At 36.8% G+C, this 13,559-nt stretch overlaps 1 protein-coding gene across 17 annotated transcripts in view; it reads right to left on the bottom strand.

Annotated features, from left to right (window-relative positions):
- DDX60 (DExD/H-box helicase 60) overlaps nt 1–13,559 on the bottom strand; it is a 202,919-nt gene that overhangs the window by 9,316 nt on the left and 180,044 nt on the right. For 11 of the 17 annotated variants that reach the window (XR_010409627.1, XR_010409613.1, XR_010409620.1 and 8 more), the window contains one exon: nt 4,106–4,204. The gene's annotated coding sequence lies outside the window, so the exon portion shown is untranslated. Of the gene's footprint in view, nt 1–649; nt 769–3,262; nt 3,412–4,061; nt 4,205–9,598; nt 10,539–13,559 lie in introns of those variants that run through there. The other 6 variants (XR_010409626.1, XR_010409624.1, XR_010409623.1 and 3 more) reach the window with 2 other exon arrangements.

Genomic DNA, 13,559 nt, shown 5'->3' on the forward strand with positions numbered 1-13,559 from the left:
AAAGGAGTATTACTTTTATATTAAAATATTTCTAAGAGAAAAGAATAGGGAATAAAATCGGAGGCAAAGCAAGAACCCCAATGCGTTTAATATAATTGATATATTTGATGATGTAGCTACCATTTTATATGTGCTTTCTATTTGTGTTTTAAATCTTTTTGTCTGCTTTCTTGATTACTTTTTGATTTATTTAGATGTTTCTCATGCTATTTATTTTTCCTCTGCAGTTGGGATATTATACACTCAAATTCTGTTCTCTCGGTGAGTACTGACAAATTTACATAATCTGTATTTATCCTATAAAAGTCCAAAACTGGGGTGCCTGCATGACTCAGTCAGTTAAGCTCAGGTCCTGATCTCATGGGTCCTGGCAGTGATCTCATGGGTCATGGCACTGATCCCCGAGTCAGGCTCTGTGCTCAGCATGGAGTCTGCTTGAGTTTTTCTCTCCCTCTTCCTCTATTCCTTCCCGCCGCTCTCTCTCTCCGAAATAAATAAATAAATCTTTTAAAAAAAAAGTCCAAAATTTATCAATAATTTTATCCTCCTTTTGAAATATTACCTCAAACAACTCCCATTTTTGAAACAAATTTTATCTCTTTATTTATTTTAAGATGTTATTTAAAATTTTTTTATTTAGGGCACCTGCCTTCGGCTCAGGTCATGATCCCAGGGTCCTGAGATGAGTCCCGCATTGGGCTCCCTGCTCTGTGGGAAGCCTGCTTCTCCTCTCCCACTCCACCTGCTTGTGCTCTCTCTCTCTGCTCTCTGTCAAATAAATAAATAAAATCTTTTAAAAAATAAAAATAAAATAATTTTTTATTTAGATAATAATAGTTTTAATTTACTCCCACTTACCATTTTCTAGAATCTTTTGTGTATGTTTGACCATCTTTTATTTTCCTGAAATCATCTTTATTTTGCCTGAATTGTTTAGTTTCATTTTGGTGATCAGGTGAGATGATAAACTTTCTCAGTTTTTATTAGTCCAAAATTTTCCACTTGCCCTCATTCTTGAAGGATAGCTTTGCTTTGTATAAACATCTAATTGGATGATTATTTTCTTCCAGTTTTTATAGGTAAATTTTTACTTATCTGGATTTAATTTTTCCTTTCAGGAAGTCAGTTACAGTAATCTCTCTATTTTCCTCAGGGAGCTTTCTGTGTGTTTTGTCCTTAAGGCTATATCTTTATACAATATAGTTTATGTTAAAACATATGAACTAAAACTTGCAGAACTACAAAAAGAAATAAAAAATTTTACAGTAAGAGTGAGAGATTTTAACACTTTCTACTCTCAATAATTCCACTCTCAGTAATTGATAGAAGACAAAAAAAATTATAACTAATACAGATTTAAATTAAGAACCCTTACAGGACACTACAGCCATACCTGTAGAATACATCTTTTAATTCATGTATGAAACATATTTTCAAATAAACTCTATTTTTAGAACCTTTTTAGATTTACAAAGATAGCACAGAGTTCCTAAATTCTCTGCATCCAGTTTCCCCTATTACTAACATTTTAAATTTGTACTCACATTTGTTACAATTAATGAAAAAATATTGGATTATTAACAAAAGTTCATACTTTTTCAGATTTTCTTAGTTTTTACCTAGTGTCCTTTTCCTGGATCCATCCAGGGCATCACTTTATATTTAGTAGACATGTGTAACTAGGCTCTTCTCAATTGTAATAGTTTCTCAGACTTGCACCACCCCCCCCAAAAAATTAGGTCTCTTTGGAGAAATGACTGATTCTAAGACTGGGACAAGAAATATACAAGGTGAGCTTGCAACATCTTATTTTGCTGGAAAGTAAGAAAGTGTTCAACAACAATGACAACAACAACACACAATATGGAAGCATGCCGAAGGAATGCAAGTAGGTGAAAGAGCTCTCAATGGTCAAAACTGGAACAATTTGAGCAATAAAAAAAATAAAGTAGCACTGAACTATAATCCAAAGCATAAAATAAATGCCCATGTGTCCATACTGATATAAATAAATGTTGGATACATAAGTAAATGGAGGAGAAATAGCATATCACCTGTGTAAAAGAATTTCAAATAATTTATGTAGATACTCCAACTATAAAGAAGTGGGACTACCTATTCCTTAACTGTTGGCCACACAGAGTGACTTCCTTTCAAAGAAAACAGTATGGAAAGCAGGAAGAAAAGGTAACTTTATAGTGGAAAAATATAACTAATACTATCTTTGCCAGGTGCCCCAAATTAACATCAATAGTGGTAAGTCATGTCAGTAGTCTTATCCTTGATTTGATATTGTAAGAGTGGGAAATTACCTCTGTGGTCTTCCTTCAAGAAATACATAACCCTAGTCTAATGATGAGAAAAACACCAGAGAAATTCCAATGGAGGCATGTTCTACAAAACACCTAGCCAGTAATCCATAAAACCACCAAGATCTTCAAGAACAAGGCAAATCTGAGAAAGTGTCACAGCTAAGAGGCACTCAGGGGATCCAACAACTAAATGTAAAGTGGTCTCCTGGATGGGATCTTGGAACTTTTAGACAAAAGACATTAGGGGGAATAACAGGAAATCGGAATAAAGAATGGACTTTAAGTTAAAACATAATTTACCTGTATTAATTCATTAATTGTAATGAATATACCCATACTAATGTAAGATATTTATAATATGGGAAATTGGGTGTGTGGTATATAGGATACTCCCTGTACTATATATACAACTCCACTTTCTAACCATAATACTCAAAATTTGTCAAGGTGAAGCAAACAGAGTCATTCTGGAAAGAAATTTGACAATATATTCTCAGAGACTTAAAATCACTTTTGCCCTCTGAACTGTTACTTCACTTTTCAGAATCAATTGATTTCCAAGTCAAAAATCAGAAATGCTGATACATGTTTATAGGCAAAAAGTTTCAACAATTAGCAGAATATTTAAGTAAATTATATATGTGTATATCCTGATGCAGTCATAAAATGTTTATTATGTAATGCCAATTAATATTCTTAATTATTTACTATTAGGCAACTAGACAGAATACCAAATTGTGTACACATTATATATTAACCATGTACAAATGTATTTAAAAGAATGGAATAAAATATGCTAAAACCTTAGCAGAGCATCCCTCTAAGTGGATTATGGAGAAGGTAGATAGGGTGACTTTCTTATAAGCTGTCAGGGTACATTTCTTTCCCCTACTTAGTCTAAAGGAATGAAGGCAGTGTTTTTAGGAAAATGATCAACAAACTTTACCAACCTTGATGTGCCTCAGTCTGAAAAGCATCTCTACAATTTTTGTTTCTACTCCATTGATCTGTGATGATATCCAATGCCCCACTGTAACAGACAATGTAGTTTATAGCATTGTCTTGTTCCTCTCAGTCTGTGTAAGATCTTCCTTAAAGTCTGAAATACCCAAAGAGTACACAGTATCAAATTAAAGCATTTATTCTTCAACTTCACAATTGTGTCATATGTTAGGGATGGGCTAATTGAGTGATGGGCATTAAAGAGGACACTTGAAGTAATGAGCACTGGGTGTTGTATGCAACTGATGAATCACTAAATTCTACCTCAGAAACTAATAATACAGTATATGTTAATTAAACTGAATTTAAATAAAATTTTTTTTAAATGTTTAGAAATCAGTGCAGAGTTAAACACACTTCTAAAAAGAGTGATTGTGTTTTAGTCTAGAACCCAAAGCCTATTTAACCTATAAAATATCTGATACCTGGTATTTAAGCAGAATAGTTCCACAGTACCCAACATTCAAACTTGAAATCTGATACCAATGAAGAGACACAAACACAAAACGGGGACATGATGTGAAGATAGAGAAAAAAGACAGCTATCTACAAGCCAGAAAAGAGACTTGGAATAGATTCTTCTTTCACGACTCTCAGAAAGCACCAACCCTGCTGACCCCTCCATCTCAGAATTCTACCCTCCAGAACTATGAGAAAATAAATTTCTATTGTTGAAGCCTTCAGTCTGTGGTACTTTGTTACAACAGTGTTAGCAAACTAAATGTATCCCCATTTTTTTTCTCTTACCTGATTATCCACAACTGCAGTCAGTATAAGTACAGGCCAGAGAAATTTCATAATGCTTCTTAAGGTTTTTCTTCATTTTTTTTTATTTCAGCCAGCCACAAAATTATTCTTTGAACTCAAGCAGTTGAAACTAATTTTAAAAACTGAATATAAAGTTATGTTCAGAAAAATTAGTAAATATATTGATTACAATGTGTTCCTTTATTTTTTAACTTTAAGGTTATGTCTATGCAACCCAGGTCAAAAGAATGCCAGGTAATTCAAGCCCAAAACATAACTGCCCCTATTAGAGGATATTCATCAGGCATTAACTATGTTGTCTGTTTATCAGCTTACCATTTAATTAATTTTCATGAATTTGTATTAATATATATTTAACAAGAAATTTAAAAACTCTGTACCTCTCTCACTTTTCATACCCACCAAATTTTTATTTATTTTCTATATCCAGTGGAATTGCATTTTTAACATTAAATTTGATGAAAAAAATTTAATTATCCTAACAATTGCGTACAAATTCAAGTACTTTATAGCTGGATAAGTAGAGAAAAATTTTATCTGTCAGAATCTTTTTCTAACACACACTGTAATTGACTTTCTATTGGTGCCAAAATTAGCCTTGAGATATGTTGGGGTATTCCTCAATTAATAATTCATTGTTTGGGTGGAATGATGTAGAGAAGAAGGGAGAAGAGGCTCCTTGGTCATTAGAACAGGCCTGTATCAGCCATCCTGTAAGATACCAACTGGCCTCTGCGCCACTAAAACCTGGGTCACAGATGTGTGCAATCTCACTCTTTCCAGACCCAAGTCTATTCTGTACGAACATCCCCATCTCAGAAATACACCCAAAACAGTCAGAAGAGAATAATTTATTTATGGTCATTTCTTTCAACAGTAGGTAAGGACAAATACCAGGAAAGAATCATGAATGAGGGTGGGTATTTGTAACTATTATCATAAATAATTTTATTTCCCAGGTAAATTTAAACATTAGAATGAAACAAAGAGGAATTTCTTTACACATTTGTGTGTTTTACATTAAGACATTACAATAAAAACCTAAAAATATATTTCTTGAAAGTTATACTAAAAGGTAAATATGTTAGATAGCTTGCTCTAATTAGATGTTTGGTATTTTAATGGCTATCCTTTATAAGTGAAACTTGCAAATTAAAAAGATAAAAGAAAATCTTGAAAGCAACTAGGGACAAGAGTTCCTTAACTTATAAGGATAGACAAATAAGGCTGGCAGCAGATCTGTCCAGAGAACTGGCAGACCAGAAAGGACTGCCATGATATGTTCAACATGCTAAATGGGAAAAATATGCAGCCAAGAATACATTATCCAGCAAGGTTATCATTCAGAGTAGAAGGAGAGATAAAGAGTTTCCAAGAAAAACAAAAATTCAAGGAATTCATGAACACTAAACCAACCCTGCAAGAGATATTAAGGGGACCCTTTGAGAGTAAATAGAGACCAAAAGTAACAAAGACCAGAAAGGAATGGAGACAATCTACAGGAACGATGGTACCTTACAGGTAATACAATGGCACTAAATTCGTATCTTTTAAAAATTACTCTGAATGTAAATGGACTAAATGCTCCCATCAAAAGATTTAGGGTATCAGAATGGATTAAAAAAAAAAAAAAAAACTAGGTCCATTGATATGCTGCTTACAAGAAACTCATTCTAGACCCAAAGACACCTCCAGATTGAAACTGAGGGAATGGAGGACCATTTATCATTCTACTGGGCATCAAAACAAAGCTGGAGTAGCCATCCTTTTATCAGACAAACTAGATTTTAAACTAAAGTCTATAATAAAAGATGAAGAAGGACACTATATCATAATAAAGGGGTCTATCCAACAAGAAGATCTAACAATTGTAAATATTTATACTCCTAACTTAGGAACAGCCAAATATATAAATCAATTAAAAACAAACTTAAAGAAACTCATGTATAATAATAAAATAATAGAAGGGGACTCTAATACCCAATCACAGCAATGGTCAGATCATCTAAACAGAAGATCAACAAGGAAACAAGGGCTTTGAATGACACACTGGACCAGATGGACTTAACATATATATTCAGAGCATTTCATCCTAAAGCAGCAGAATACACATTCTTTTCGAGTGCACATGGAACATTTTCCAGAATAGATCATGTACTTGGTCACAAATCAGCCCTCAACAAGTACAAAAAGATTGAGATCATACCATGCCTATTTTCAGACCACAATGCTATGAAATTTGAAGTCAACCACAAGAAAAAATTTGGAAGGACCAAAAATACACGGAGGTTAAAGAACATCCTACTAAAGAATGAATGGGTGAACTAGGAAATTAAAGAAGAATTTTAAAAATACATGGAAACAAATGAAAATTAAAATATGACAGTTCAAAACCTTTGGGGTACAATAAAGGCACTCCTAGGAGGAAAGTATATAGGCCTTCCTCAAAAAACAAGAAAAGGCTCAAATATGCAACCTAACCTTACACCTAAAGGAGCTGGAAAAAAAACAGCAAATAAAGCCTAAATCCAGCAGAAGAAAGGAAATAATAAAGATGAGAGCAGAGGGATGCCTGGGTGGCTCAGCGTCTGCCTTCGGCTCAGGTCATGATCTCAGGGTCCTGGGATTGAGTCCCACATCAGGCTCCTTGCTCAGCAGGAAGCCTGCTTCTCCCTCTGCCTCTCTCCTTCTCTCCCCCCACCCTTGCAAATAAATAAATAAAATCTTAAAAAAAAAGATGAGAGCAGAAATAAATGACATAGAAATTAAGCACACACACACACACACACAGTAGAACAGATCAACAAAACTAGAAGATGGTTTTTTGAAGGAATTGAAAAGTTTGATAAACCCCTAGCCAGACTTATCCAAATGAAAAAAGAAAGGACCCAAATAAATAAAATCATGAATAAAAGAGGAGGGATCACAACCAATGATTTCCTCAAGCCCAGCTAGTCTCTTTAAAATCATCATTCTGAACTCTAGTTCCAACATCGTACTAATGTCCATATTGATTAGGTCCCTGGCAGTCATTAGTGCCTCTTGTTCTTTCTTTTGAGGTGATTTTTTCCATCTTGTCATTTTGTCCAGAGGAGAATAGATGAATGAGAGAACAAAATGCTAACAAGGTAACAACGTCCCCAGAAAATATACAGTAAACAAATCAGAAAAGACTGAAACCGGGGGAAAAGAAAGGGAAAGAAAGAAAAAAGAAAAAAAGAGAAAAAGAGAAAAACAAACAAACAAAAACAAAACAAAACAAAAAAAAACAGAATATGATCAAATATGATCAGGCTGGTGCAAAGATCAGTGCCACACACTAGATTTTAGACGTCTGTTAGAGGAAAGTGCCTCCCAGAATTTTAAAGAAAGAAAAACTTATAATGTACAAAAGTAAGGGTTAATATGATGAAGGGATGGAATATGACTGTAAAGATGAAAATTATAAAAGATTTTATAAAAGGAATTGATAAGATAAGAAGTTGGTTGAAAAAAGAAAGAAGAGGATTAAAAAAAAAGGGGGGGGGAGAGAATGTGATCAGGCAGGAGACTAGAACAAAGCCATACAGTAGAGATCTAGGGTATATTTTGATGTGTTAGAAGAAACTGTGTCCCAAAATTTCAAGGGAGAACAACATATATATATATATATATATATATATATATATATATATATATATATATATATATATATATATATATATATCTCCCCAAAAAAGGTTAACTACTATGAAGGGATAGAATATGACTCTAAAAATGAAAAATCAAGAAGATTTTTTTTTAAAGATTTTATTTATTTATTTGAGAGAGAGAGAATGAGAGAGAGAAAGCACATGAGAGGGGGGAGGGTCAGAGGGAGAAGCAGACTCCCCGCCGAGCAGGGAGCCCGATGCGGGACTCGATCCCGGGACTCCAGGATCATGACCTGAGCCGAAGGCAGTTGCTTAACCAACTGAGCCACCCAGGCGCCCTCAAAAAGATTTTTTTTAAAAGGGATTGATAAGATGTTGGTTGAAAAGGGGAAAAAGAGAAATTCAAAAGAAAAAAAAAAGTTAAAAAAAATTAACTTTGAAAGACTAAAGAATCAGGGGGAAAAAGCCATGGATACTATGTGCAGTATTCCCCTAGAGCTGGAGTTCTGCCAGTCTCATTGATCAGTAAACTTGGTCCTGGCTGGCTGTTCTTGCTGATCTCCTGGGGGAGGGGCCTGTTGCCGTGGTGCCCAAATGTCTTTGCCGGAGGCGGAATTGCCCCACCCTTGCCTGTCCGGGCTAAGTAATTGGCTCCGGTTTGCTCCCGGAAGCTTTTGTTCCCTGCAAGCTTTCCGTACAGCTTTGGAGGATGAGAGTGAAATGGCAGCCTCCCAATACCCCCCACCCTGGAGGAGCGGAGAACTCCGGGCCCCACTCCTCAGTGAGCCCCCAGTGAAAAGCAGTCAATCACTCCCGTCTCCCCCATCTCTGGCCACACTCCGTGCTCACCCAGCCTGTGACCGAGCATTTCTATCTCCAGCACCCGACCGCATGTGGAGTCTCCAAACCCAGCAGATCCCTGCAGTGTGCTCCCATGCCACTCCTCCCAGGGGAGGAAGGGGAGTCTCCCTGGATCTGCCGCTTGTTGGGTCCCTGCTGGAAGAGCAGTGGCCCGACTGTGCTGCGGATCATGGTTTACGGCAACCTTGAGCTGAGAGCCCGCTCCTCGGCTCCGTCTCTGCAGCTGGCTTCCATGTTGTGATACCTGGGAGCTCTGCTGCTCTCAGGCACCCCCAGTCTTTCTGTGAGGGTCTTGAGACCACATTGTCCCGTGAGGGTTCCATCCCCCACTTAGCCACTGGAGCAACATCCCTCAGCGGAGCCAATTTTGTGGTCCGCTGCTCTATCACTTGCCAGAAGCAGTGGGCGGAGGCCCGCTCCTCTGCCATCTATCCTCCCGAATATCACCTCAGATTCACTTCTCTGCACATCCTACCTTCCAGAAAGTGGTCGCTTTTCTCTTCAGAGAGTTGTTGCTATTCTTTTCTTCAATCTCCTGTTGAATTTGTAGGTATTTAGAATGGTTTGATCCCTAACTAGCTGAATTCCTGGAACCTGATGAAATTTAGGTCTCCTACGTCTCTGCCATCTTTCTCTTCCCCCTTATCATTAACAGTTTCTTATGGTTTGCTTGCCTCTGTCTCTCTCTCTTTTTTTCCCTCTGTTCCCCCTCCCATATGTTTATCTGTTTTGTTTCTTAAATTCTACATGAGTGAAATCGTATGGTGTTTGTCTTTTAAATTCATTAATTTTAATTGGAAGTTTGGTTATAAACATTACCTTTTCCCAAACATTTTACTAGATAATCCTGCAATCATTTTGCTTTTTAGTTACTTCATTTCTTTGTGGTTTGATATGGCTTTGACTTATGTTACAATTTTACATGATCAGGATGTCAACACACTTTCCAATTATGAATTAGGTACCTCTCAGCAAATATTTAACTAGTTCAAGTTGACATACTTTAGTATTAGGGTTACTAACCTTTTTTCATGCATCGGCATCTATAATGATCCTTTGTTTTTCTGTGGTTCATGGAAGGCAATTCCTTCTGAAAGTCTAGTTTTACTATGTTCAAGAAGAATTTGCATTGTAAGTCCCTTTTTTCAAACTTTCTTTTCTTTTTCTTTTTTCTTTTTTGGAATTTTTTCCCCTCACTTTTCTAGTTCATTTTCTTACCCATATCCCTCCTCATTCTCTTCCTTTGGCACTGAATCTACTTATTTATATTTTCCAAGGGTTCTTATTCTGGGATTATTGTTCTGCTTCTAAATCCTCATCAGATTTTTCCAAACATTGTACTGGATCTGTGTTTATTTTCTTCTTGAGAAGGGGTAATATTTATAGGTTAGTTATTTTGGGGTTGTCTTCTGAGCAGTGTGAATGTTCTGTTGTGGGAATTCTGTATTCTGTTATAGTCCTCTGAAGAGTACTATTTTATTATATTTTATTATTTTATTATTTTATTTCATGAGGCAGTTAAACTCAAATTAAAAACCCTCTCTTCTGAGGAACAGCTAAAATCTACATCCTTTCATCCTTAGTTGGGATGCTTAGAGTTTCCTTTGCAGGTGTGTGGGTCAGTAATTAGATAAATTTGAGCCTACATTATTCACAGATTTTAGGGATTTCCTTTTTTATTTCTTTCCTTTCTGGGATTCTCCCCTCACTTCTTAATGGCTACTCTTGTTCTGAGCTCTGTTTTCTCTTTCTTCAGACAAAAAGATTCTGGGATGTACGGGAGGGAGAGTTTATCAACACTTTGGCTTCTCTACATGTCCCCAGGCTAAAAGCCATGGAACTGGGGTTTTCCACTTCTGTTGTCCTCTTTTCCTGTTCCTCCTCCAGAACTTCTCTGCTTTTGTTCACTCTTCAGTGACTTCAGGTTACTGTTTTTTATTTTTCTCAGAGGTTACAGTTGTACCTGCAGGAGGGTAGGGTACATAGGAACTTATTCAGCTGTAACAAAAGCAGAACCAATTTTCTTTTTGTTTTTAGAGAATTTCTGTCATACCCCTGAAGGGTCAGATATATATTCTAAAGGATTGCCATAATTTTCAGGAAATTCTGCTTTATTTTTCACATATGCTGGCATTTTTCACATATATCTTTCTGTTCTGTTTACCTATAAAATAAACTGACCACTGATAAATGCACATCTATTTTTTTTCTCAAAATATTGAGCAATAGTATCACAAAACCCCCCTCATTTAAAGGCAAAGCAACATTCACACAGCAATTTTTCTTTAACTTTCTGTCTCCCCTATTAAAGCTAGAGATATTGGAGGCTTGGTGGGGTCATTTCAAAGGCCCACACCAGGAAAGGGTGAGTCACCAGTTTCTTGTGGACTGGACTAACCGCTACTTTATAATCTCTGCAGATAGCTCTGAGAAGTGCTTCTTCAGGATGAGTTAGCTAATGAAGTACAAGTAATGAGAAGATGGAACACAGCTTGTTTGAAATTTTTATGATGTACTTCTTTATTATGTATACATTGAATTATTAAAAAGGTAAGGAAACAGGGTACATATAGTTTGGAATACAGGAACAGTTCCCCTAGTGTCCCATTCCTCCTTGAGCTTATATTGAGCTGCACACTGCTCTAATTCTAACATTTGTAGATTATCTAGATCAATAACTGATTTGTTGTGTCTCTCAGGACTGGGTTCCTAAATATTTGGAAAATTAGCTGAGTTCTGCTTTAACATAATTCCATTTGTTCAAGTTTCCTAATTTTGCAGGACAAACCAGGTTTGTATCTGTTGTTTTAACTTAATTGATAGTATCTTCCTCAATCTTTACTCTCCATATTGTTTAGGGTGATAAATTGGAAGAATAATCTCTGATTTGTCCTTGGAGAGTTTTGAACAATTTTAACTCTATTTATGTTAAAATTATACATATTGTATCCTGTATTTACCCTGTTAATAACCAACATTAATTTGTGACAGTCTTTATCCTCTTCCATAATCATAGTGCCATAGAATTACCTACACTTGATTACAATATTGTAGAAATACATAATTCAAGTTTTCTGAGATTTTAGTTTTATTTTTAAATATTTAGTGCTTGATTTAGATATAATTCCTGATTCCTCCATAAAAATTCACTGTCTTGCAAATTTGATTTTCAATCTCAAATGCCAGCTGATTTTATTAGTTTTTCTTCACAAACACAAATATTTTATGATCTTTTTACTTATAATTTTGTTCAGGTGAATCAGTTACTGAAATACCTCAAACCTCAAACTTTTGACAATGCAGATATTGAAAAGTAAAGAATATTTCCCTGTTTTGTGGAAAAATGTGAAATTGATAGGCTGCCTGCAGGAGGGTTGGGCAATATTGTATGAATTTGGAGGAGAAGCAAGTTGGTGGAGGAGTAGGAGACCTAAATTTTGTCTGGTCCCAGGAATTCAGCTAGATAGGGATCAAACCATTCTGAACACCTATGAACTCAACAGGAGATCAAAGAAAAGAATAGCAACAACTCTCTGAACAGAAAAGCGACCACTTTCTGGAAGGTAGGATGTGTGGAGAAGTGAATCCGAGGTGATATTTGGGAGGATAGACAGTGGGGGAAGGGGCCTCCATTGCCACTTCTGGCAAGTGATAGCGCCTCCGAGCACAAAATCAGAACTTTTAGAAGTAGGCTCTGCTGAGGGACGTTGCTCCGGTGACTAAGTGGGGAGTGGAACCCTCCCTGGGACAGTGTGGTCTCAAGACCCTCGGGGTCACAGAAAGACTGGGGGTGCCTGAGTGTGGCAGAGCTCCCAGGTATCAGAGTGGGAAGCTGGCTACAGAGATGGAGCCGAGGAGCGGGGTCTCAGCTCGGGGTTGCCATAAACTGTGATCCACGGCACAGTTGGGCCACTGCTCCTCCAGCAGGGACCCAACAAGCAGCAGATCTGGGGAGAATCCCCTCCCTCCCCCAGGAGGAGTGGCACGGGAGTGCACTGCAGGGATCTGCTGGGTTTGGAGACTGTGTACAGGGTCATGTGCCAGAGATAGAAATGCTCGGTCACAGGCCGGGTGAGCACGGAGTGCAGCCAGAGACCAGGGAGACGGGGGTGATTGCTTTTCTCTGGGGGCTCACTGAGGAGTGGGGCCCCAGGTTCTTGGCTCCTCTGGGGCAGAGATTGGGAGGTCGCCATTTTCACTCTTGTGCTTCAAAGCTGTACGGAAAGCTTTCAGAGAACAAAAGCTTCCGAGAGCAAACCCGAGCTGATTACTTAGCCCTGACCCAGCAAAGGTGGGGCATTTCCCCCTCTGGCAAAGACATTTGGGCACCACAGCAACAGGCCCCTCCCCCAGAAGATCAGCAAGAACAGCCAGCCAAGACCAAGTTTACCGATCAATGAGAACAGCAGAATTCCAGTGCTAGGGGAATACAACACAAAGAATTCATGGCTTTTTCCCCCTGATTCTTTTGTCTTTCAAAGTTAATTTTTTTAATTTTTTTTCTTTTTCTATTTTTTTTTAAATTTTTCTTTTTTCCTTTTTCAACCAACATTTTATCAATCCCTTTTTTAAAAAATCTTTTTCATTTTTCATTTTTAGAGTCATATTCTATCCCTTCATTGTAGTTAATCTTGTTTTTGGTATATATATATAGTTCTCTCATTAAAATTTTGGGATACAGTTTCTTCTAACAGACAAAAATATACCCTAAATCTCTAGTGTATGGCTTTGTTCTAGTCTCCTGCCTGATCACATTCTCTCCTTTTTTTTTAACCATCTTCTCAACTTATCAATTCCTTTTATAAAATCTTTTATAATTTTCATATTTACAGTCATATTCCATCCCTTCATCGTATTTACCCTTATTTTTGTACATATATAAGTATTCTGTCTTTAAAATTTTGCAGTTTCTTCTAACAAACCAAAATATGCCCAAAATCTAGTATATGGCACTGATCTATTCATCAGCCTGATCATATTTGAT

Source organism: Mirounga angustirostris, unplaced genomic scaffold (genome assembly GCF_029215605.1).
Source record: "Mirounga angustirostris isolate CCGP_5_RB_7025 unplaced genomic scaffold, mMirAng1.0.hap1 SCAF_2, whole genome shotgun sequence".
In the NCBI taxonomy this organism is placed as follows: domain Eukaryota; kingdom Metazoa; phylum Chordata; class Mammalia; order Carnivora; family Phocidae; genus Mirounga; species Mirounga angustirostris.